The sequence below is a fragment of the Herpailurus yagouaroundi genome, unplaced genomic scaffold (genome assembly GCF_014898765.1).
Source record: "Herpailurus yagouaroundi ecotype Mexico unplaced genomic scaffold, PumYag 221, whole genome shotgun sequence".
In the NCBI taxonomy this organism is placed as follows: Eukaryota; Metazoa; Chordata; class Mammalia; order Carnivora; family Felidae; genus Herpailurus; species Herpailurus yagouaroundi.
This window is the reverse complement of record NW_024412452.1, coordinates 10,085,061-10,106,225: the sequence shown is the minus strand read 5'-3', so window position 1 is coordinate 10,106,225 and position 21,165 is coordinate 10,085,061. Positions and strand designations below refer to the sequence as shown.

Genomic DNA, 21,165 nt, shown 5'->3' with positions numbered 1-21,165 from the left:
CCTGGTTCTATCTAGGAACTTATAAAATGCTGTGGGTCTGCTGGGCCAAGATAGCTGTCTGCTAGGGTCAGACGTGTGTTCCTCTCACACATTTAGGTAGGGTGCTTGCAACATGAGGGTGATATGGGGGCCCCAGAGGTTAGTGTTGGAAACTCTGGGCAGGTTGGCCCTGGGGCATCCCCTCCTCATTGGCCCTGCCACTTGTCCCAGAGCCAGGTCCTATGTGATGGTTGAGCTATATGCTGACCTCTGCCCTGTGGCCTATCTTCTAATTGTTATTTTTCCTCGGTTTCCTGTTTTCCAGCTGTGGGTTCCCAGTGGTGTCATTTGGACCCTGGGTAGTAGTTAGGGCTTAGCTCTGGGGTTGTGTGGTTGCAGTGGTACATGTCTTGGGGCTGTACTGGCAAGTGGTCCAGGGCCCTCTGAACACTCGGCTGGGGGCCAGAACCCAGGGTTCTGTGTCCAACCGTCCAACCCTTGGGAAGCTCCTCCCCCACTCTTCAGCGGCTGCCTCCTTCACATGGGGGCATTGTTCCCCACTGGTCTCTGTCTGAGGTCTGGGGGAACTGGGATGTGGAGGAGGACCTGGGAGGGTGCCAGGGCACTTCAGCCCCTAAACACTTGCTCCCACTCCCCTCATAGCCTCCACCAGGACAAACAGGGACCATGCTTAAACTTGCTGAGAGAGTGTCCAGTCCCTCTGCTTCAGCTAGTTTAGTGTTTCTCAGCACTACTGAGTATTAGAATCATCAGGGGAACTTAAAAAAAAAGGAAGTATCAATGCCTGGACCCCAGCCCCTGAGAGTCTGGTGTGATTAGTGTGGAGTAGAGCCCAGGCACCAGCATCTTTCAGGACTCCTCAGGTGATTCAAATGTGTGTCCAGGGTGAAAGCCACTGCCCTCATCCTGTTTGGCTTTTCTTGTGTCTCCCATACTGCCCCAGAATTTTTTTTCTTGTTCATTGCTAATTTTAGTAGTAATCAATAGAGTCTGGAAAGATTAAGACGAGACATGTCAGACAAAATACTGGATTAAATGTTCTGTTCCATGAAACTGATCCATGAGTTCATATTTATTAAAAGCAGAATTTAAGAGGGAGACTCTGTGGCAGATGATAGAAACAGTATTCTCCTCTCAGTTTTTAATGAAAAAAAAATTATTGAAGTATAGCATACACATGAAAGGGTACACGCTGTATGCAGTTTGGTGAATTTTCACAAGGTAAACACACCTGTAAAACCAGCATCTGGCTTAAGAAATGAGTACTTTCACTCCATTCCCACCACCCAGAATTTCTGTGTCGTTGCGCAAAGTCAGGTCAGGATATGCATGGTACAGCACGGTGTGCTGGCCTTGGGCCTGGAGGGCTTCAGCTCGTCCTCTGCCAGGAGCATCGTTCCATGCCTGTGTGGGTGCTCCTGAAACTGAGCGGGTTTCCTGATGATAGGACCCAGGGCAGAGGAAGCCTGCCAGCCCCTCCCCTGTGTTACTCCCCTATCACCTTTAGTTCCTTTTCCACCTTAGCCTTTAGGCTTGCCAGTCCTTAATCTTGGCTAAACCCAAAAATCTGTTATCGTTGTTTGGCTTTTTGTTCTCTCTTTTTTGTTTTACAGATAATACATGTTCTTTGGAGAAATTAGAAAATAGAAATAGGCATGGGGCACCTGGGTGGTTCAATTGGTTAAGCGATCCTTGATTTTGGCCCAGGTCATAATCTCATGGGACATGGGATCAATACCTGCCTCAGGCTCTGCACTGAACGTGGAGCCTGCTTGGAGTTTCTCTCCCTCTCTTTCTCTGCTTCTCCCCAACTCATGGGCATGTGTGCGCACGTGTGCTCTCTTTCAAAATAAATAAGTAAACATCAAAAATTAAAAAAAAAAAAAAAGAAAATAGACAGGAGGGGAATTTGCCCATAATTTCACAACCCAGTTAACCACTGTTAACTAGTGTTCCTCTAGACTTTGTGCACATACTTGACCCTTGAACAAGATGGGTTTGAACTGTGTGGGTCCACTTATATGTGGACTTCTATGTTTTTTTCCCCAGTAAATACAGCATGGTACTGTAAATGTGTTTTCCTTATGATTTTCTTTTTTTTAATGTTTATTTTTGAGAGGGAGCACATGAGTGGGGGGAGGGGCAGCGAGAGGGGGACAGAGGATCCTCTGTGCTGTCAGCACAGAGCCCAGTGTGAGGCTCAGACTCATGAACCATGAGATCATGACCTGAGCTGAATTCGGATGCTTAACCGACTGAGCCACCCGGGGCCCCTCCTTATGATTTTCGTAATAATGTTTTCTCCAGCTTTATTATAAGTGCATGGTGTGTCATATATATAACATATAAACTACGTGGTAATCAAGTGTTTATGTTATCAGTAAGGCTTCCTGTCCACAGTAGGCTATTAGTAGTTCACTTTTTGGGGAGTCAGAAGCCATATGCAGATTTTCAGCTGCATGGGGGTCAGTGCCCCTAACCTCAAGTTGTTCAAGAGTGAACTACTTGTTTTGTGTTGTTTATGAAAATGGAGTCCTACTGCATTATTGCTCACTTTATGTTAATAACTAGCTGTAATGCTGTCTGTTGAGTGCTTATCATGTGTGTGGTGCATGGGGCAGTTTTCACAGTTTTGTGGACAACTCCGAGGCAGGTGGTCGTAGCTCCAACTTTCAGATAAGAAAACTGAGATTCAGGCCAGTAGTGTGACCGAGGACTGAGGTTTCCCGAGGGGGTAGAGCTGAAATTGAGGCCAGAGATGTCTGACTTCAGAGCTGATCCAGTTGTCAGTAGACTACTGCCTCTTTCCTAAGACTGTCCTTCCATGTTAAATTCATTTGGCAAGTATTTAGTGAGCAGAGGCCATTGTGATCCTTAGTGATTTTTTTTTTCCCTTTTCACTCTAATGTGAATGTCTGTAGTGTGTTACCCATAAAGCGTGGTATTGCTGATTGTTTGAGGTCTTTGTGTCAACTCCTCTCTCATTCCATTTTAAGAAGTTTTCCCCTATTAGTAGTGGATATTTCATTTCGTCAAATATATTGAACATGGTTTGAAGGTGAAATATTTCTCCTTTGCCTGTTAATAGGATGAATTGTGTTAACGCATTTCTTAATATTGCACAATTTTTACATTCCTTGAATAATCCATACTTGGTAATGGGGTATTTATTTTAGCATGCTGTTTGATTTGATTTATCAGTGTGGGAGTTTTGCATTTGTTTTTGTGAATGAGATTGAATTATAATTTACCTTTCGTGTTTTCATTGTCAGATGGTGGTATTAGAGTAATAGCAACTTCATATAATGGATTGTGAAACTTTCTCTTTGTGCTCTAGAACCGTTTAAATAATACAGTTTAAATAGTAATTTCATTCCTTAAGGATTTGGTGAAACCATCTGAGCCTGGTACCTTTTTTGAAGGGTGGGTCTTTGCATCTTTGTGACCCCCACCCCTTGCCATGGCTGTTGGTATAAAACGTTCACTTTGTGTTTTCCATGAAAGTGAAATATTTTCAAATTTAATAGCATAATGTGTATGCAATTGTTGCTTTTCAGTTCCCTCAGTGTGATTTTTTTTTTTGCTTTCTTAATTTCTAACATTGTATATTTTCTCTTTTCTTTCTTAGCTTTGTAAGTGTTGTATGTAATTTAAAAGCACATAGATCTGTCACTTATGCTTTCTGGTTTTCTAAAGGATGACTTTCTGCTTTGGTCTTTGTTGTCTTCTTTTCCTTAGGTTTATTTGGTATGTGCTTTTTTAGGCTCTCCGCTGGATCTGTAAGACGCTCTATTTTTTCTACTTTTTTTTTTTTTTTTAAATCACAGACACATTTATTTTTTTTTATTTTTTTTTTCAACGTTTATTTATTTTTGGGACAGAGAGAGACAGAGCATGAACGGGGGAGGGGCAGAGAGAGAGGGAGACACAGAATCGGAAACAGGCTCCAGGCTCTGAGCCATCAGCCCAGAGCCTGACGCGGGGCTCGAACCCACGGACCGCGAGATCGTGACCTGGCTGAAGTCAGACGCTTAACCGACTGCGCCACCCAGGCGCCCCTCACAGACACATTTAAAAATATGACTTTTCCCTCTAAGTTCTACTGGCCTTTTCTGCAGGTTTTTATATTTCATGTGTGCTAGTGCTCTTGGGGAGATGCTGATGGCACACCCAGTGTGAGAAGACCAAGTCCTGATGCAGCCTGGCTCCCTTTCCTTCCAACAAGGGAGCATCACTGTACATGGAACAATGGCAGGGCCAGACAATGCACTTGATTACTTTCAGGGGCTTTGTCTCCATTACTGGGCACCTAGTAATAATAGTTTACCAGCTTAGCAGCCAGACCTGTAGGAAAAAAAATTTTTTTTAACCTAAGCAAAGCCAATTTGAACTTACTGCCTGGGATCAGAGCATATCCTGGGCCCGTATAGAAGTTTTAGTAGTATTTAGAAAAGCCTCTTGCATTAGCATCAGAGAAGATGAAGCTAGAAGCTAAGGACAGTGAAGTGTTCGGGGAGGAAGATAGAACTTTGACCCAAACTCCTGGCCTAGCTGAGCTGCTAGGCTGCAGGTTCAAGTCTTGCTCTGTCCCTCTTTCATGCATTTCTGGAAGATATGGCCCAGTTGATGTCCTGAGGCTGTGAAAACTGCACTAGGATGGAGAGGACAGTAGGGTAAAAGAGGGATTCATAGTGCTAGGAAAAACAGCGTGGGCATCTCTTGAGGACACTCTCCAGTGCTCCACTGAAACTCCATTTCTGTATTCCCCCCAAGAGCTCAGGGTGTAGGGCAACAGTGATCCCAACTGGGAAGGCATACCTCCCCTCTCCACGTCCAGCTGGGTCTGGTGTGGTGGGGAGCCCTCTGTACCTCAGCCTGAACTTGTTGAAGCCAGCAGAGAAATGATTTGGCCCAGGGGTTACACTCAAGGGAGACTGTGCAACACCTTGGGGGATAGATTTTCTTACCCTTTATCTTGACTCCATGGAGAACAGTAAAGGCCTGGGAATAGAGAAGGAATGGAGTTCGACCTAGAAACCAGTAGTAATATTACTCCTTTTTTTTCCCAAATGGAAAATAAACTTTTGGACTTTAGGTAAAAGTAATATATGCCCATTTAATGAACTCAAATAATATAAAAGTATATAAATTAGAAACTGAAGATTGCTATTTCTCCTCCATCCTATTGTAATCTCTATTAATAATTCATACATATCTTTCTAGACTTTAGAATGAGTATCTGAGCTTACTACTTTACCATGGAAGGATGTCCTTCCATGGCAGTATGTCTCTTTTAGCCTTTTAAGAGGCTGTGGAATCTTTCATTTTACAGGTTTGTTGTAATTAAATTGACTCCTATTGATGGACATGTACAGTTCCATTTTTTTTGCAATTATAAATGATGTGGTAATTTACCTATTTCTACATATGTTTTTTTGGTCACTTGTTCAAGATTAATTTTTGTATATGATTTAAGATAGGGATTGAATTTTTCTCAGAAAGCCTATTATCTCTAGTTTATTCATTGAATATTTACAGTTTCCCAAATGGTTTATAATTCTACCTTACACACCCACGGGCCTCTCTTCAGTTCCATTGAAGTATTTGGCTGATTCTATGTCAGTATTTTATTGTCTTAATTACTGCAGCTTTTATATAACAGTTGGGTTAAAAAAAACCAAAACTCATTTTTTCCACTTTTTTTTGGCTTTTCTTTTGTATTTCCTTTTCCAAGTAAGTTTATAAACAACTTGTCAAGTTCTGTGAAAAATGTGATTTTTCTGTTGGAATTACATGGAATTTATAGGTTATTTGGGGGAGAGTGGAGAGCTTTACAACGAGTCTTTGTATCCAGGAAATGGGAAGTATATCTTTCCATCTATTCTAGTCTTTTTTGTGTGTCAACCCGAGTTTTAAAGTTTTGGCTCTTACACACTTCTCATTAGGTTCATTTCTAGGATGTTGTAGGTCTTGTTATTGCTGTACTGAATGAGACTTTTTCTATTACACTCTTAAATTTTTTTTTATTTAGTTAAGTAATCTCTACTCCCAGCATGGGGCTTGAACTCACATTCCTGAGATCAACAGTCGCATGCTCCTCCGACTGAGCCAGCCAGGTGTCCCTGTGTTACACACTACATAGTGGAAATGTTCTGGTTTTTGCCCCCTGCTCTGTGATACGGTCCCTAACACTCCCACTCCCTGGGCGCCAGCAGCCCCTCATTACCCCATTCCCCATGCACGAAGTTGGTACCTCTGCAACAGTACTTTAGGGCCTCGTGTGAGTTTCTGTGGTGAGGTGCTCTTCTTCCTCGATTTCGTTTCCCAGTACCTGGCACAAAGCCTAGCATGCAGTAAATCCTTTTAATGAAGGCTGTAGAACCAAATTGATGAGAGAGGCAATGAGCTTCACCTCCTCAAAGTGTGACAACCTGGGCCAGTCTGAGGAGCAGAATCTAAAGCAGCCCTGGCTGCAAGCCTGGAGGCTGTGAGCTGGATAACAGAGATGGGGCACCTGCCTGACCCCCACGGCAAAAAGAAGGTCCTGGGCTGTTTTCCCACAGGCAGACATTAGGGAGGAGTCCTGTGAACCCACACCTTATAATTACCCTGAGACCAACAGCCCACTTGTCATTAACTCTCATTAGTACTAACTAGTAGGGAGACTTGCCTCCTCGGTTCCCAGACACCTGAAGGTAGCACAAAACACAGACCTACCAGTGGCTGCTCTTTGGGGATGGAGATTCATGGAGGCTGAAAGTGGAGCGTGTAAAGACCACTTGTGAAATTGGCTCCACTTCTGTGTCCCTGGTCTTCTTTCTCGAGGAAGCTGGCATCTTTCTTCTTTGCCCTACTGTTCTCCAGAGTCTAAGACTTCCACCACGTATCTTCTAGGTAAAGCCTATCAATGTGCTAACCCTTCCCATCACATTTGCATTTTAAGCTTCTACTTGTAACTGGGGAATGAGTGGCGCTAGGTTTTTTTTTTTAATGTTTATTTATTTTTGAGAGAGAGCACACATGTGTGCATGCGAGTACGCTCGAGTGGAGGAGGTGCAGAGAGAGAGGGAGCGACAGAATCTCAAGCAGGCTCTGCGCTGTCAGTGCAGATCCCCTGTGGGGCTCGATCGCACAAAGTGTGAGATCATGACCTGAGCCAAAATCAAGACTCAGACACTTAGCTGACGGAGCCACTCAGGTGCCCCTAGAGAGGCACTAGCTCTTGATGGAGCTGGCCAGCGCAAGCCCCTCTGTCCTGACCCCGTGGCACTTGTGCCATAGGAGCTGGTCCCTGGGCTCTGCTGCCCCAAGAACGAGGATGGAGTTGGAGCTGCCTGCCTGCCTAGGAAGGGCTGTGTGCACCGGGACCTGCGAACCTCCTTCCCCGGGGCATCAGGCTACAGACTGGGAGGCGTGGGAATCCCTGCTGCTGTCAGATTCCTGCCTCTGGCCCTGCCTAAAAAGAAGGTGGGGGAGGGCTCAACTCGGCTTGTGTATGTAACAGAAACGCCAGTTAGAGGTGGGCTGTGAGCTTCCCTATCTCAGTAACAGCCGTGGTGCATCTGGTTCAGTGTGTCACCAGGTTGTGTTTGCAGCAGCGGTGAATGGTTCGCATTTAGCCAGTGGTCTGTGCTCATTCTCCTCTCTCATGTTCAGGCGGCATAGCTGAGAGCAGTGCTTTCTCTGGCTCTTCTGCCAGAGTCCCCTGGGAAACAGTGGAACCAGGGGATGCCCAAGAGGTCCAGGAGGGAGGGGATGTACTTCCCTGGGCCCCCACCCCACCCGTGCCTTACTCCCTCTCCTACTGCCTACCTAGGGCAGGGGAGCAGCCCCAGGGCTGCAGGAGGTCATCACGGGCCCCGCCAGTGCCATGCCAGGTCCCAGGGTCCCTCGTGGCAGCCAGGTTGCATCTTTGCCAGCTCTGGAGGAGCCGCCTTCTCAGGGTGCCGAGCAGAAACTCTGACAGATGGACCTCCGTGAACCCGTGGAGCCGTTCCAAATGCCTTCTCCCGGAGCAGAGCGCATTCTGGCAGGGAGGCTGCGACGCAGGGCTCCTCAGGGCTTCAGCTCACCTGTTGGAGAAGGCTTTTCCTACCCCTGCCCACTTGTTGCCCTCTTTAAAGAGCAGAAGCACTGACTGTTGACTGGTCAAGCCTGTGTGCGCACACGGCAGGGGGAGGGGTGGAAAGAGAACCCAGTTGCCTGACAACCTGTGAGACCCTCGGTTCACCCAATTTCTAAACCAGTTGAGACTTTCCCCTTTTTTGCACTTACCCTCCCATAGGGTTGTTGGCAGGCTGGGGGGCTTCTCAAAAGGGAGTTGGGGTACCACCTGTGTCCATATCCCCTCTGTGGACACACAGGGTTGATCTCTAAGGGTAGGACCTGGGGGTCTGCATCTGTAGCCGGCTTCCTACAGGCGATTCCCGTGCCCACTGGGGTTGGAGTATTGCCAGGGTGCAGAGTAATGTAAAAAGACTCTGTTTATTTGGGGTTCCAGCACTTGATGATTGAGAGGACATGCCTGTAAGACTGATTTGTGAAAAGGCCACATATTGTTCAAAGGCTCATGAAAAGCCAAGAGACTTAAGTGTAAAAGCTGTTAAATTTCAGAATAAGGTCAGGCTCTAGGAAATAGGTAAAACGTTTTTGTTGTTGTCTGTTACAAAGAATACAGATTCATTGCAGAAAAACTAGGAAGTTCAGATAAACAAATGGAGAAAATGAAACATCTATAATTTTACCACTTAGCATTCCTATTAATATTTTGGTGTTTCTAGAACAATCATATATATGTTTTTTTTTTTTTAATTTTAATTGATTTTCCCCCTGATTATCAACAAAATAATACATGTTTGTTTTAAAACCTTTATTCTTTAATTGGTATAAAAATTGGCATAACATTTGAAATCTCTTATTGCTGTGTTTAGTTGGATTGGCACTTCTATGTGAATATATTTTTATTTCTTTTGCCCATTTTTTGGTGTGTTGTTATGGGTAAGAGTTTCATATATTAGTGGCATTAAGTCTTTATCAGACCTTGATAAATGTTAGACATTTCTTTTAATTTTTTAATGTTTTATTTTGTCACACTTTTTTGGTACATGGTTATACGACCAAATCTAGTTCCGGTTGTTTGTCAGTTGACTTATTGACTGATATTTTTGGTTGTGCTACACAGAACAGGCACTGTTTTTGCAGATTTTAAAAGGAATTGAAGGAGATTGGGCAGGTGGATATAGGACAGAGCAGTGCTTCTCACATTTTAATGTTCATCCAGATCACCTGGGAATCTCTTTACAATGCATTTTCCAATGCAGCAGGTCTGGGGTGGGGCCTGAGATTCTGTATTTCTTTCTTTTTTCTTCCCTTTCCCTTTCCCTTTCCCCTCCCTCCCTCCCTCCCTCCCTCCCTCCCTTCCTTCCTTCCTTCCTTCCTTCCTTCCTTCCTTCCTTCCTTCCTCTTTCTTTCTGAGCGGGGGAGGGAGGGGCCAGAGAGAGAGGAGATTCTGCAGTTCTAACAAGCTTTCAGGTGGGGTTGATGCTGCTATTTGTTGGACCACACTCAAAGTAGCAAGGGCCCAGAAGTTTCTAACCCTGGCTGATCACAGAGGTGCTTGAGCATTTTGGAACACAGAATTTTCTGGGCTTTACCCCAGAAATGTCAGGCTGTGGGACTGAGTCCCAGGTTAGCCACGTGTGGCTCAGTGACTTAGAGACAATGCTTTAGCCTCTCTGAGCCCTTGGATTCCTTTTCTGTGAAACAGAGAGATAGTGCTTACCTCATAGGGATCTGGGAGAATTAAATGAAAGAATAAAAGAGATCACCATTTTTATGAGCTAGAAAAATAATGTAATAACTACTGGGTGTGGTGCCCTTTTGGGGGGAGGTAGTTCTCTGATACATTTCTACTTGTGATTGATACTTTCAATATTTCTACCTCTTAGAAAATTGTCCTTTCATTAATATTTTCAAAGCTTTTAGTAATGCATTTCATGTCTTATTTACTGATAATAGTTATATTCCTTTTCACATTTCCAACATTGTTTATATATATATATTTTTTTTTTTCAACGTTTATTTATTTTTGGGAGAGAGAGAGAGGGAGCGCGCGCATGAGCTAGGGGAGGGGCAGAGAGAGAAGGAGGCACAGAATCTGAAGCAGGCTCCAGGCTTTGAGCTGTCAGCATGGAGCCCGACGTGGGGCTTGTGAGATGATAATCTGAGCCAAAGTCCAACGCTTAACCGACTGAGTCAACCAGGCACCCCTATATATATTTAAAAAAATTTTTTTTGATGTTATTTATTTTTGAAAGAGAAAGAGAGCACAAGCAGCAGAGGGTCAGAGAGAGAGAGAGAGAGAGACACACACACACACACACACACACACACACACACACACACACACACACACAGACTCCCAAGCAGGCTTCAGGCTCTGAGATGTCAGCACAGAGCCCAGTGCGGGGCTTGAACCCACGAACCGTGAGATCATGAACTGAGCCAAAGTCAGACGCTTAACCGACTGAGCCACCCAGGCAACTCAGCCCTGTTTATTTATATTTTTATTTTTCAAATGATCGCTTTGCCAGAAGTTTGTTTATTTTAGTGGCCTTTTGGAGAGCCATCTCTTAGATTCCATTTATAAATACTACTACATTTTGTTTTCTAATCAACTATTTCTGTCTACTGATTCCTTTTTCCTACATTTTTATTTATTTTTATTTTTTTAAAGTTCTATTTAAGTAATCTCTACATCCCACATGGGGCTCAAACTCACGACCCTGAGATCAAAAGCAGCATGTTCCTCTGACTGAGCCAGCCAGGTGCTCCTTTCCTACATTTTTAAAGTTTTTATTTTCTAACTTCTTGGATTGAGCCTTAACTTATTTCCTTCATATTTACCAAAAGTTATTTATAGAAGCAGTTTTAGAAGGATATAGAATTTTTCCCTGTTAATAGTTGTTTTCATTGACATTAATCTTCACATCTGCAGTTGTGACTTTTTTCCACAGAAACCACTCTATTTTTATACCCATATCAGTTTATATACTAATGATAGTTAATGTACATACTTACCATGACCCATACAGGTAGCATAAATAGTAAATCAATGTAATTGTGATTTTTATTTCTTTTTTCCCCCTTGACCCTAGATTTATTTAGGAGACTGACAGGATTTCCAGATGTTGTGTTATTTCCGTCAGAGGGGCTGAGGGCTGCCGTGCTTGCCTGTCCAGGCTGTGTTCTGGTGGAGTTTGTGCACTTGTGTTGCTGAAGCCTCTGGTTAGCCTGTGGGGTGTGCATGAGAGGAACTGTCTGTGCCCTGTGCATGTGGAGGGCAGGGATCTTGGGAGGAGAGCAGGGTGGTCTGTTTTCCGAAGCTTTCTGCTTCTCTTGACAGCCTCCCGGACATTGTCCAGGTGGCCCCTTTCTTAATTGCCTTATGCTCTGAGGTTCTTGTCCAGTATCTGAGGTGGTGTCTGGGGCTCATTGTCCTTTGCTGGTAGGAAGATCTGGGGGTTGGGTGGAGGGAGGACTTGAGTCAGAGACCCTAGTTGTAGAGCCCTCCTGCTGCTGAGGAGCTGACCTCTTCCTGTTTCCTGTTCCTTGTCTGTAAAATGTGGAGAATGTTACCTTTTTACAGAAACTAGAAGAGTCTTAGCAATCATCTAGTAACATAATTCTTTTAAAAACTATTTTAATTTTGGCATACTTTCAGAGTTTCAGAAGAGTTGCAAGGATGTACAAAGAATTCTCTTCACTCAGATTTCCAAATGTTAACATTTTACTACATTTGCTTTGTTTTCTTTTTCTCCGTAATTTTTATTTGAACCATTTGAAAGTAAGTAGCAGACATGATGCCTTTCACTTCTAACTACTTGAGTGTGGATTTTCTTTTTTAATGTTTATTTATTTATTTTTGAGAGCTAGAGCACACATGCAGGCGGGGGAGGGGCAGAGACAGAGGGAGACCGAGAATCCCAAGAATCCCAAGCAGGCTCCTTGACCTCAGTGCAGAGCCCAGTGTGGGGCTCGAACTCACAAACCATTAGATAATGACCTGAGCTGAAATCAAGAATCTGATTCTTAACCAACTAAGCCACCCAGGTGCCCCTTCTTCTTCTTCTTTTTTTTTTTTTTTTAGATTTTATTTTTTAAGTAATCTCCACACCCAACACGGGGCTTGAATTTACAACCTCAAGATCAACAGTCACAGGTTCTACCGAATGATCCAGCCAGGTGTCCCGAATGTGAATTTTCTAAAATCACATAAAAAACTGCAGCGCCATGATCAAACTCAGGAAATTAACATAGATACACTACTGCTACAGACCTGATCTACAGACTTTACGAACACTAACATTAACATTAATAAACTAATCTATAGGCTTTGTTCACATTTTCCCCATTGTCACAACCTTTTGTAGGAAAAAAAAACAAACCCAGGTCACACATATTCTGTGTGCTCAGGTTTCTTTGTCTCCTTCAATCTAGAGCAGATCCTCAGATTTTCCTGACATTTATAAAGAATTTTTTAAAAGCAGATGAGGAATTTGAGGCCTAGAGATAAAATGACTTATCCAGGGCTATGTAAGACAATCTTAGAAAAGCGGGGCTGGCCAGCTTGTATCTCTGCTGAAGTGCTGTCCTGCTCACATGCCCCCCAGCTCCAGGTGAATACCTTGCTGCTAGGTCTTTATCATCAGCCACCTGCCGCCTTCTGCCTTTGGCTTTGCCCCTCTGTCTTTGTAGTGCCAGGCCACAGAGCCCCACCCCCACCCCTTTCCTAGCTGATTCGGTGTTGGCCAGAGATCAAGGCCATAGCTGGGGAGACAGAGGGACTTTAAAACTGGCCCAGCCTTTCCCTTGAGAACAAGCTGAGGACCAAGGATTATGGCCTTGGGTGGGGCACGGCAGCTGCTTTCTGAGGAGTGACACCCTCGGGTTGGGGATGTGATTTTTAATCTCCCTCCCCTGGCAGTTTTGGGGTTGGTGGCTAGGACTTGTTCATCTCCAGCCGAAGTGGGAGCTCGGGATATGTCTTGAAGCTGGGCCTGAGGATGTAAGTCACCTGCTCACCTGCCCCAGCTCCTCCCGGGGAGGTTCTAGAGCAGTCATTCACGTGACAGGGGGAACACTTAGCAGGTAGTTGACTGCAAGGTTATCTGGCAGTAGCAGTACCCTCTTATATTGTGGATATTAAAAACATGATTCGTTTTTTCAACAAAATGGTTTGCATTACACTTTTTCAGGGCATGCTGATTGCTTAATATATATTCTCTGTCTTATTTGCTTTAATTTTACTCAACCTCTTGCAGATACCCTTTCCCAATTTTTCTTCTTCTTCTTCTCATTCTTGTTTTCCTCCTTCTTCAGTAAGGATCTTTTGAACCAACCTATATGTCATGACTGTTGCCTAAGACTGCTCAGCTGATCAGTGGAGTTTATGTCAGTGATTCTTGGTTTTGGGGGCCCTTCCTGTGCATCTTCAGTGGCCATCTCTTTCTTTCTCAGCACACAGCTCGTGGCCACACCGGCCTGCTTTCTGCGCCTCATAGGAGGTACCATGCCCCTGCTGTGCTGAAGAGCTTTTCCTTTCTAAGTGTGGTGGTGGAGTGGAAGGTGGTCTCCCCCTCCTGACCACCAGCACTCACCCCGAGTTAAGACCTCCCTTGTTTTCACTTTCACTGTGACCCAATGGGGAAATAAAGGAAGTGTCAGATCCTTGTGAAAGAGTTACAAAGAAGAGTTTCCATTAAGGTTCCTGACATTCCTCTGTCCCTTACCCTTCACCTTTGCAGTGGGCTCACCAGCTCAGCCATCCTCTCTTGAGCACATGTTGTTTCTGCTTTTGTCCTGGAGCTTCTTACAGAAATGGAGATGTAGGTTTTCTTGAAAAGATTTTTTTTTAATTACAGTTTTATTGCGATTCAATTCACATACCATGTAAGGTGTATAATTCAGTGATTTTGAGTATATTGAGAGTTGTGCAACCATCACTTCTCTTTCAGAACATTTCCATCACCTCAGAAAGAAACTACTCAATAGCATTTACCTCATCCTTGTTCTCCAGCAACCACTAGTCTTTTTGTCTCTATGGATTTGCCTAATCTGGACGTTTCATGTAAATGCAGTCATACAGTATGTGGCCTTTCGTGTCTGACTTCTTTCACTTAATGTGATATTTTCAAGGTTCATCTATGTTGTACCATGTACCAGGACATCCTTCCTTTTTATGGCTGTGTAATATTCCTCCCCAAAGGCAGATCAGAGACATAACTAGTGAACTGTCACTGAAATGAGATGAAACGCTTGTACTAACGTGAGTTAAATCCTACTTGTTGTCAGGGTTGTTACCTACAGCCTTTGGGGCTGGTAGCGTCTACCCGTTCAGCTGACCAGAGCCCTGACTTGTGCCAACTGTCCATTCCTGTCCTCAGAGGAATCACAACCCCAAACAGAGGCAGGAGGATAAGGAAAGAAACTACCCCCGTAGTCAGTCTGTGCCATGGGAATGCAACAAAAACACAAGGGAACCTCGGCATTCACTTGAGGGGTTATATGTATGCCCTGCGTGTGTTCTATATACGTATACCGTGTGTGTGTGTACCCCACAAACGTGCCAGGGAAGGCAGTGCAGCTGTCCGCAGTGAAACTCTTGAAGAAGAGTTGACACTATGAAAATACCTATGATACAGTAAGGGAAGAAACCCCGAATTTATTTAAAACCGAAATTAAAAAACATTTAAAAACCCCGAATATATTCAATGATCCCAATTTTATTTTATTTTTTTTAATTTTTATTTTTTAATTTTTTTTTTAACATTTATTTATTTTTGAGATAGAGAGAGACAGACCATGAAAGGGGGAGGGTCAGAGAGAGGGAGACACAGAATCTGAAACAGGCTCCAGGCTCTGAGCAGTCAGCACAGAGCCCGACACGTGGCTCGAACTCACGGACCACGAGATCATGACCTGAGCCGAAGTCGGCCGCTTAACCGACTGAGCCACCCAGGCGCCCCCAGTGATCCCAATTTTATAAACGAAGTACATGTTGCATAGGAAAAAAAGGCACCAGATATAAACTGTAGTTGTCTCTGGGAAATGGGAGCTCCTAGTTTTTACTTACTTTCCACTTTTCAGGGACAGAAACTCCTGTTCTTCCACCTCCCTCGGCGTCTTCTGTTGAACCTCTTCTTTACCTTTCTTATCATTCTATTTTTAGAACCTCTCTTTATTCTTTTGGGTCATCCACCAGAGTTTTCCTTGGCTCTGTAATGAGTTTTAGAGTGGCTGTGATATTCTAACAGCAACCGCACAAAGGGCAGCTTCATTCAGAGATAAACTCATAATTAGTATCAGTTTTCAATGCTTTCATCACCTATTCAAAGCCACAGAGTGCATACCATAGATTAATGCTGCCATACACATTTTAGAGATAGTGGTACGGGTCTGTCCTAAAGGAACTTTCCTTTGAATGAGATCTAAGACAAATCCAAACATCTAAAAAGTCTCTGTTCATGAGGCAGAGACTGCTCATTCACTGCTGCGTCCCCAGTGCCTAAAAGTAGCATTCATGTTGTAAGTACTCAACACACGTTTGTTGGAAGGATACGTGAATTAATACATATGTATGCATGTATGACAGCTGTGAATGTTATGATGTGCTGATGGCATCAGTAGGTGAAATTTTATTATTCTATGGGGCCACTCTAGCTGTTTCTGCTTTTTAAAAAGACTGTCTTCCCTCTTTTGTCATTTTTCTGCATGGTTTTACATAGTTGTAGTAATAATCTTCATATAGTGTGGTATTCTATTTTTACTGTCCATTTTAGCATTTCCTTCGTGTTCATACTTTATGGTTTTTGATGACTGTATAATATTCCATTGAATTGTGTTATGTACCAGACTGTTCCCCTCATCCAGAGTTTTCAATTTTCACTGATGTGTAGAGAACATTTTTTGAAGTGCAAATTTATAAACCTGAATTCCTAGGAGCGAGATGGCAGGATCTTTATTGCCTTTGATACATGTATCTGCCTACTTGCCTATCTACCTATTTGCTTATTTTTACCATTGAAACCAAAAATATGTAGTATAAATGAGACTTTATACTGAGATATGTTGAGTGATTTTTTTTCCCCCAGGGGTTTAGGATAAATAGAATTTAGCTGCATTCCCTAATTTCCCATCACCAGGCTTTTCTAAGTGGCAGTGCCACCCCCACCCCTTTCCATTTCCTAGCCAACCATGGGAAGTCAGTCTTATGACTGATGGCTGGAGGCCCCTCTGCCAAAATCTACTTTTCCTCCAGATTTTTGGGTGGTGGCTTAAAGTTTTTGTTGTTGTTGAATGAAAAAATGTAAGGCCTCTTGAGTCCTTGGGAAAGGAATGACTGGGGGCAAACTCACTTGACAGGGGTCCGAGGGAGGCTGAAATCCATGGATTGCGAGACTCTCCTGCACATAAGGGAGCTCGTTCTCAATAGATGAGAAGCTTGGCCAGGGGCATGCACACTTCCCTCCGCTGTTAGATTGGGCTTTCCTCGCACCAGCGTTGAGCCTTGGAGTATGTTCCTTAACTGTGCCTTATTTATTTGCTTATCCACTAAAATGGATGTTGGGTTGTTGGAAGACTTGAAAAGGTTACATTTGGACATGAAAGTACTTGCTTAATCCACGGTTTCGCACGAGGCATTCAAAACTGTTAGCTGCTCTCATCATCAGCCTTGTCCTTTGGTACACCTGAAGGGCCAGTAGGTTTTGTACGCTTTGGGGTACCTTTAGGGAAAGTGCATGGGGCTGTTGGTCAGGGTTGGTGCTCATCAGACTGTGGCGATGGCGGGTTTGCTTTCTCATTTCCTCCACGTTTAGACTTGGGGGTGGGAGGTGGGTGGTGAGAACCGGGTATGGGCAGTCGGGTGGGTGGAGCTGTGGGAGTGCCCAGCCTCGCTGGGGGTTGATGGGGGCTTGTCTGGACGTGCACTGCGTGGCTTGGCCGATGGCCCCAGCGGCTGCTGGAGGGGCGCGTGCGTGCGTGTGCGTGTATGCGTGCGTGCGTGTGTGTGTGTGTGTGTGTTTATGTGTGTGTGTGTTTTGCTGTCTGGCCAAGGAGCCGCCTCTTCGTCCTGCCCTGGTTCTCGTGCGCTGGCGGCTTCGGAGGCAGCTGCTGCGCCTTTCGCCAGGCCTCAGATGTGGTCGGCTCGATTTCCTCCCCGCTGGCCCCTGGCCGGGCCGCCACCGGCTGCTCGAGGCAGGGGCTTCCGTCGGGAGAGCTGGCCGCGTTGGCCACAGATCAGGGGGCGGCGCCTGGACTGGGCTCCCCGCCCCCACCCAGCACGCACCCGGCCAGCTGCCGGGTCGCTCCGGCTGAGGATGGCGCTGCTGGGGGAGGAGGCTTCCGTGCGGGCGCTGCGTGGTGGGGCTTTACCTTGGACCTTGGTGGGAGCACAGCGAGCTACAGAGAACTTTTGATGGGCGGGGAACTTCAGGCTCCTCACCCCACCTCACCCACACCCAGTTTTCCCCTTCAGAGTGCGCTCATCTTGTAGGATTTTTCCTACTTTCTCCCTCCCCCCCTCCCCTCCCCTCCCCTCCCCTCCCTCCCTCCCTCCCTCCCTGTGTGTGTGTGTGTGTGTGTGTGTGTGTGTGTGTGTGTGTGTGTGTGTTGGGGAGATGGGTAATACAAACAACTCCGTAGCAACAGAAATAGCAAGAAGAAACTTCATCCACAAATTCCTCTCCCTGAAGCCCCCTTCCAGTCTTTGTTCAAGCGTAGTGTGTGTGAGGTTTCAGGTGTGTTGTACCTACTCTATTCTAACACTTTCCCCTTAAATAAAAATCTGATGCTTCAAATGAATTATGGGGACTATGAACAAGAAAATATTCCCATTCTATACTACCATGCGATGAGCATTGTTAACATTTCTGCGTATTTTCCCTTGGTGTTTTGTGTGTGTGCACAAGCGTGCATCGTGGACAGAACTGAATTCTTAAATTGGGCAATATTTTGAATCTTGTTTCGTTTTTCCACTTCAAATAGTGTATAAACACTTCCCCGTCATAAAAACCCTCAGGAAGCATCTATTTATGAGTACAAGTACATTCTTGAGTTTCTTTTTTCATTTCAGACATTTCCCTGTGTTTTTAGAAAAATGCTCTTTTTTTTTTTTTTTTTAACGTTTGCTTATTTATTTTGAGAGAAAGAGCATGCAAGCGTGAGCTGGGCAGGAGCAGAGAGAGAGGGAGAAAGAGAATCCCAAGCAGGCTCTGCACTTGTAGCATAGCCCCGAGCAAACGCTAGGCTGTTTGGACATCCTGGCCCTGGAACTTAGGAACTCTGAGATCATGACCTGAGCTGAAAGCGAGAACCGGTCCCTTAACCGACTGAGCCACCCAGGCACCCCAAAACGTTCTTATTTTTTTTTTAATCGTTTTAAGCAGTTATACATGTACTGATGAAGTAGTATGTATTATAACTGTTCTTACGTATTATTTGGGTGTCATCCTTGGGTAGGGACCATGTTCATCTTCTCTGTATCCAATTTTAGTATGTGCTACCAAAGCGAGCACTCTTACATATTATTTGAAACATACTTGACCTAGTGTTTTACGTACGTTAAACAGATAAAGCATGATAATGCACACATGTGAAGTACCTACCCAAGATAAAAACTAGAACATTGCCAACATCACTGAAACCACCTGGGTGTTTCCCCTAGCCCTGTACCCCTTCTTTACCGAGGTTACCAATCCCTTGAATTTTGTGTTTATCATTCTCTTGCTTTAAAAACAAGTTTTAATTACATACATTTTGTTAAATCTTATACATTTAATTTTATTTTTTTGTTTGAGCTTTGTAGAATTGGTAGTCTGTAGTCTTCCGAGGCTTACTTTTTTTTTTTTTTTTTTTAACTCAGTGTAGTTTCTGAGATTTGTTTGTGTTCCTGTGGTTCATTTGTTTGCACTGCTGTATAATATTCTTTTGTCCCTCTGGTTGGTGGGCACTTAAAAGTATTTCCACAATTTGGTTTTTATGAGTAATGCTGCGATGAACCCTTGAGTACACATCTCCTGATGCATGTGTGCAGAGTTTCTCTGGGAGTGGAATTGCAAGATGATGGGGTATGGGTATGTTTAACATTAAAAGAAACACCACAAACCTTTCCAAAATGGTTCTTCTGTTTTGCCCTCTACTAGTGGTGTGTGAGAAAAAAAATTCCTGCTAAACCCCACCAGCACTTCGTGTGAAACAAAAGTACCCTTTCATGGGACTTATTAGGTACCTGGTACTATTGTAAGTGTTCTTCACGTGTTAATTTGTTTAATCATGACAACCTTGTGAGGTTAGGTACTGTTATTAACCCCTGATATACAGATGAGGAAACAAAGGCACAGAGAGGTTAACTTTTAACCCCAGATTTACAGATAAAGGAATGAGACACAGGTTAACTAACTTGTGGAAGTTCACACAGCTAGTAACTGGTGAGGGCAAAATATGAATTAAACAGTCTTTTTTTCCTTCATTTTGAGATCTTGTTCATTTTATTAAAATAAAGTTATTAAAATAAGAGTAAGCTAGATTCCAATTAACCAAGATTGTACTTCAAGTGATAGCTTAGCATTCTGTCCTACCCTAAGTAAACTAAAGAGGCATGCTAATACATGTACAGAATAACAATTAGGATGAAAGAATGAATATTTATGTACTTTATTTTCCAAAGAAAGGTTGCCATGTGGAAGAAAAGGCCTAAGACAAGTATTCATAAAAGAAATAACAACATATTCTATGGACATTGTACCAGTACTTATTTCAGAAATAGCCAGTGAAGGGCACCTGGGTGGCTCCGTCGGTTAAACATCTGTCCCGCTTCGGCTCAGGTCATGATCTTGCGGTTCATGAGTTCGAGCCCTGCGTCAGGCTCTGTGCTGACAGCTCAAAGCCTGGAGCCTGCTTTCGGATTCTGTGTCTCCCTCTCTCTCTGCCCTACCCCACTCACTCACTCTCTCGCTCGCTGTCTCAAAAATAAACACTAAAAAAACACTACTTAAAAGACAAAATATTAAAAAAAAAATAGCCGGTGAGACTAGGAATGATTGGACATTGATGATTTTTCTCTAGTGTATACCAGCAGAATTAAGCTGAAACTAAATGCTATATAGAGAATATAAAATGGAGTCTCACAGCGGTCTTATTTTGTATTTCTCTGATTACTAATGGAGTCGAGTATTTTTTTTTTCATATGTTTATTCCCCATTTTCTTTTTGTGAAGAAGAACTAACAAAGCACTTTAAAACCAATCCCCGATTGTTGGGACACTTAAGGTATTTGTAATTTTTTACCGTTAATGCTTCAGGGGAAATCTTTGGCACATGTAACTTTTTTGTTTCTTTAATTGTCTTATTTTGTTTACATTTCCTGAAGTGAGATTAGGAATACTTAATGGTTAAAAATCGCTGTGCTCTTCTGGATTGCTTTGTGATCTTGCGAAAGTTACTTAGGCTCTCTGTGTTCAGGGTCCTCATCTGTGGAGGTACATCTCTATCTTGTAGAAGTTTATGATGATTGGAGGAAATAAGTGAGGGGGTAGTGATTAGCATGATGCTCAGCCCGTCTAAAAGTGTTCCATCAGAGTCCTTAGACTTTTCCTAGTTTCTCTTCCTTTCTTCCCTGAAACCACATTGATTACTGTTGGGGCAGAGGGCATGAACAGTGACAGCCTGTGCTTCTGCCAGATATGGTGAGCTCAGGGAATTAGGTCTGAGGTCATCAAGTCTAATTCAGCTTTTTCCCAAGCATCATCCCAGCCATTGAGAGATCTGCTGCATCTGTATCCAATTTGTAGTAGGAAAAAAAAAATTAGATTTTAAAGTGTTTTATTGATACGTACATACTAACCACAAGAGCCACTGCCTCCCCCCACCTCATACAGGAACACCCTTTGCCAATACATGACAGTCTCCAGAAGTTAGACATAACTCCCGAGATTTGCTGTTTGCAGAGAGCTTGGTGTGGAGAGTGCAGACATGGGACCGGGCTAGCCAGTGTATACACACACACACGCACGCACGCACGCACATCCCCTGAAAGGGCTCCCCTGAAAGTCTCCTTTCCCACTCACAGATTTGTTTCATCAGTAAATCCCGGGAGGGGAGAATCCTC

At 43.9% G+C, this 21,165-nt stretch overlaps 1 protein-coding gene and 1 pseudogene across 5 annotated transcripts in view; one reads left to right on the top strand and one right to left on the bottom strand.

Annotated features, from left to right (window-relative positions):
- The window catches only part of TET3 (tet methylcytosine dioxygenase 3), a 105,699-nt gene that overhangs the window by 23,308 nt on the left and 61,226 nt on the right, over positions 1–21,165 (top strand). The window lies entirely within an intron of this gene.
- On the bottom strand, positions 18,474–18,573 carry LOC121019323 (uncharacterized; annotated as a pseudogene).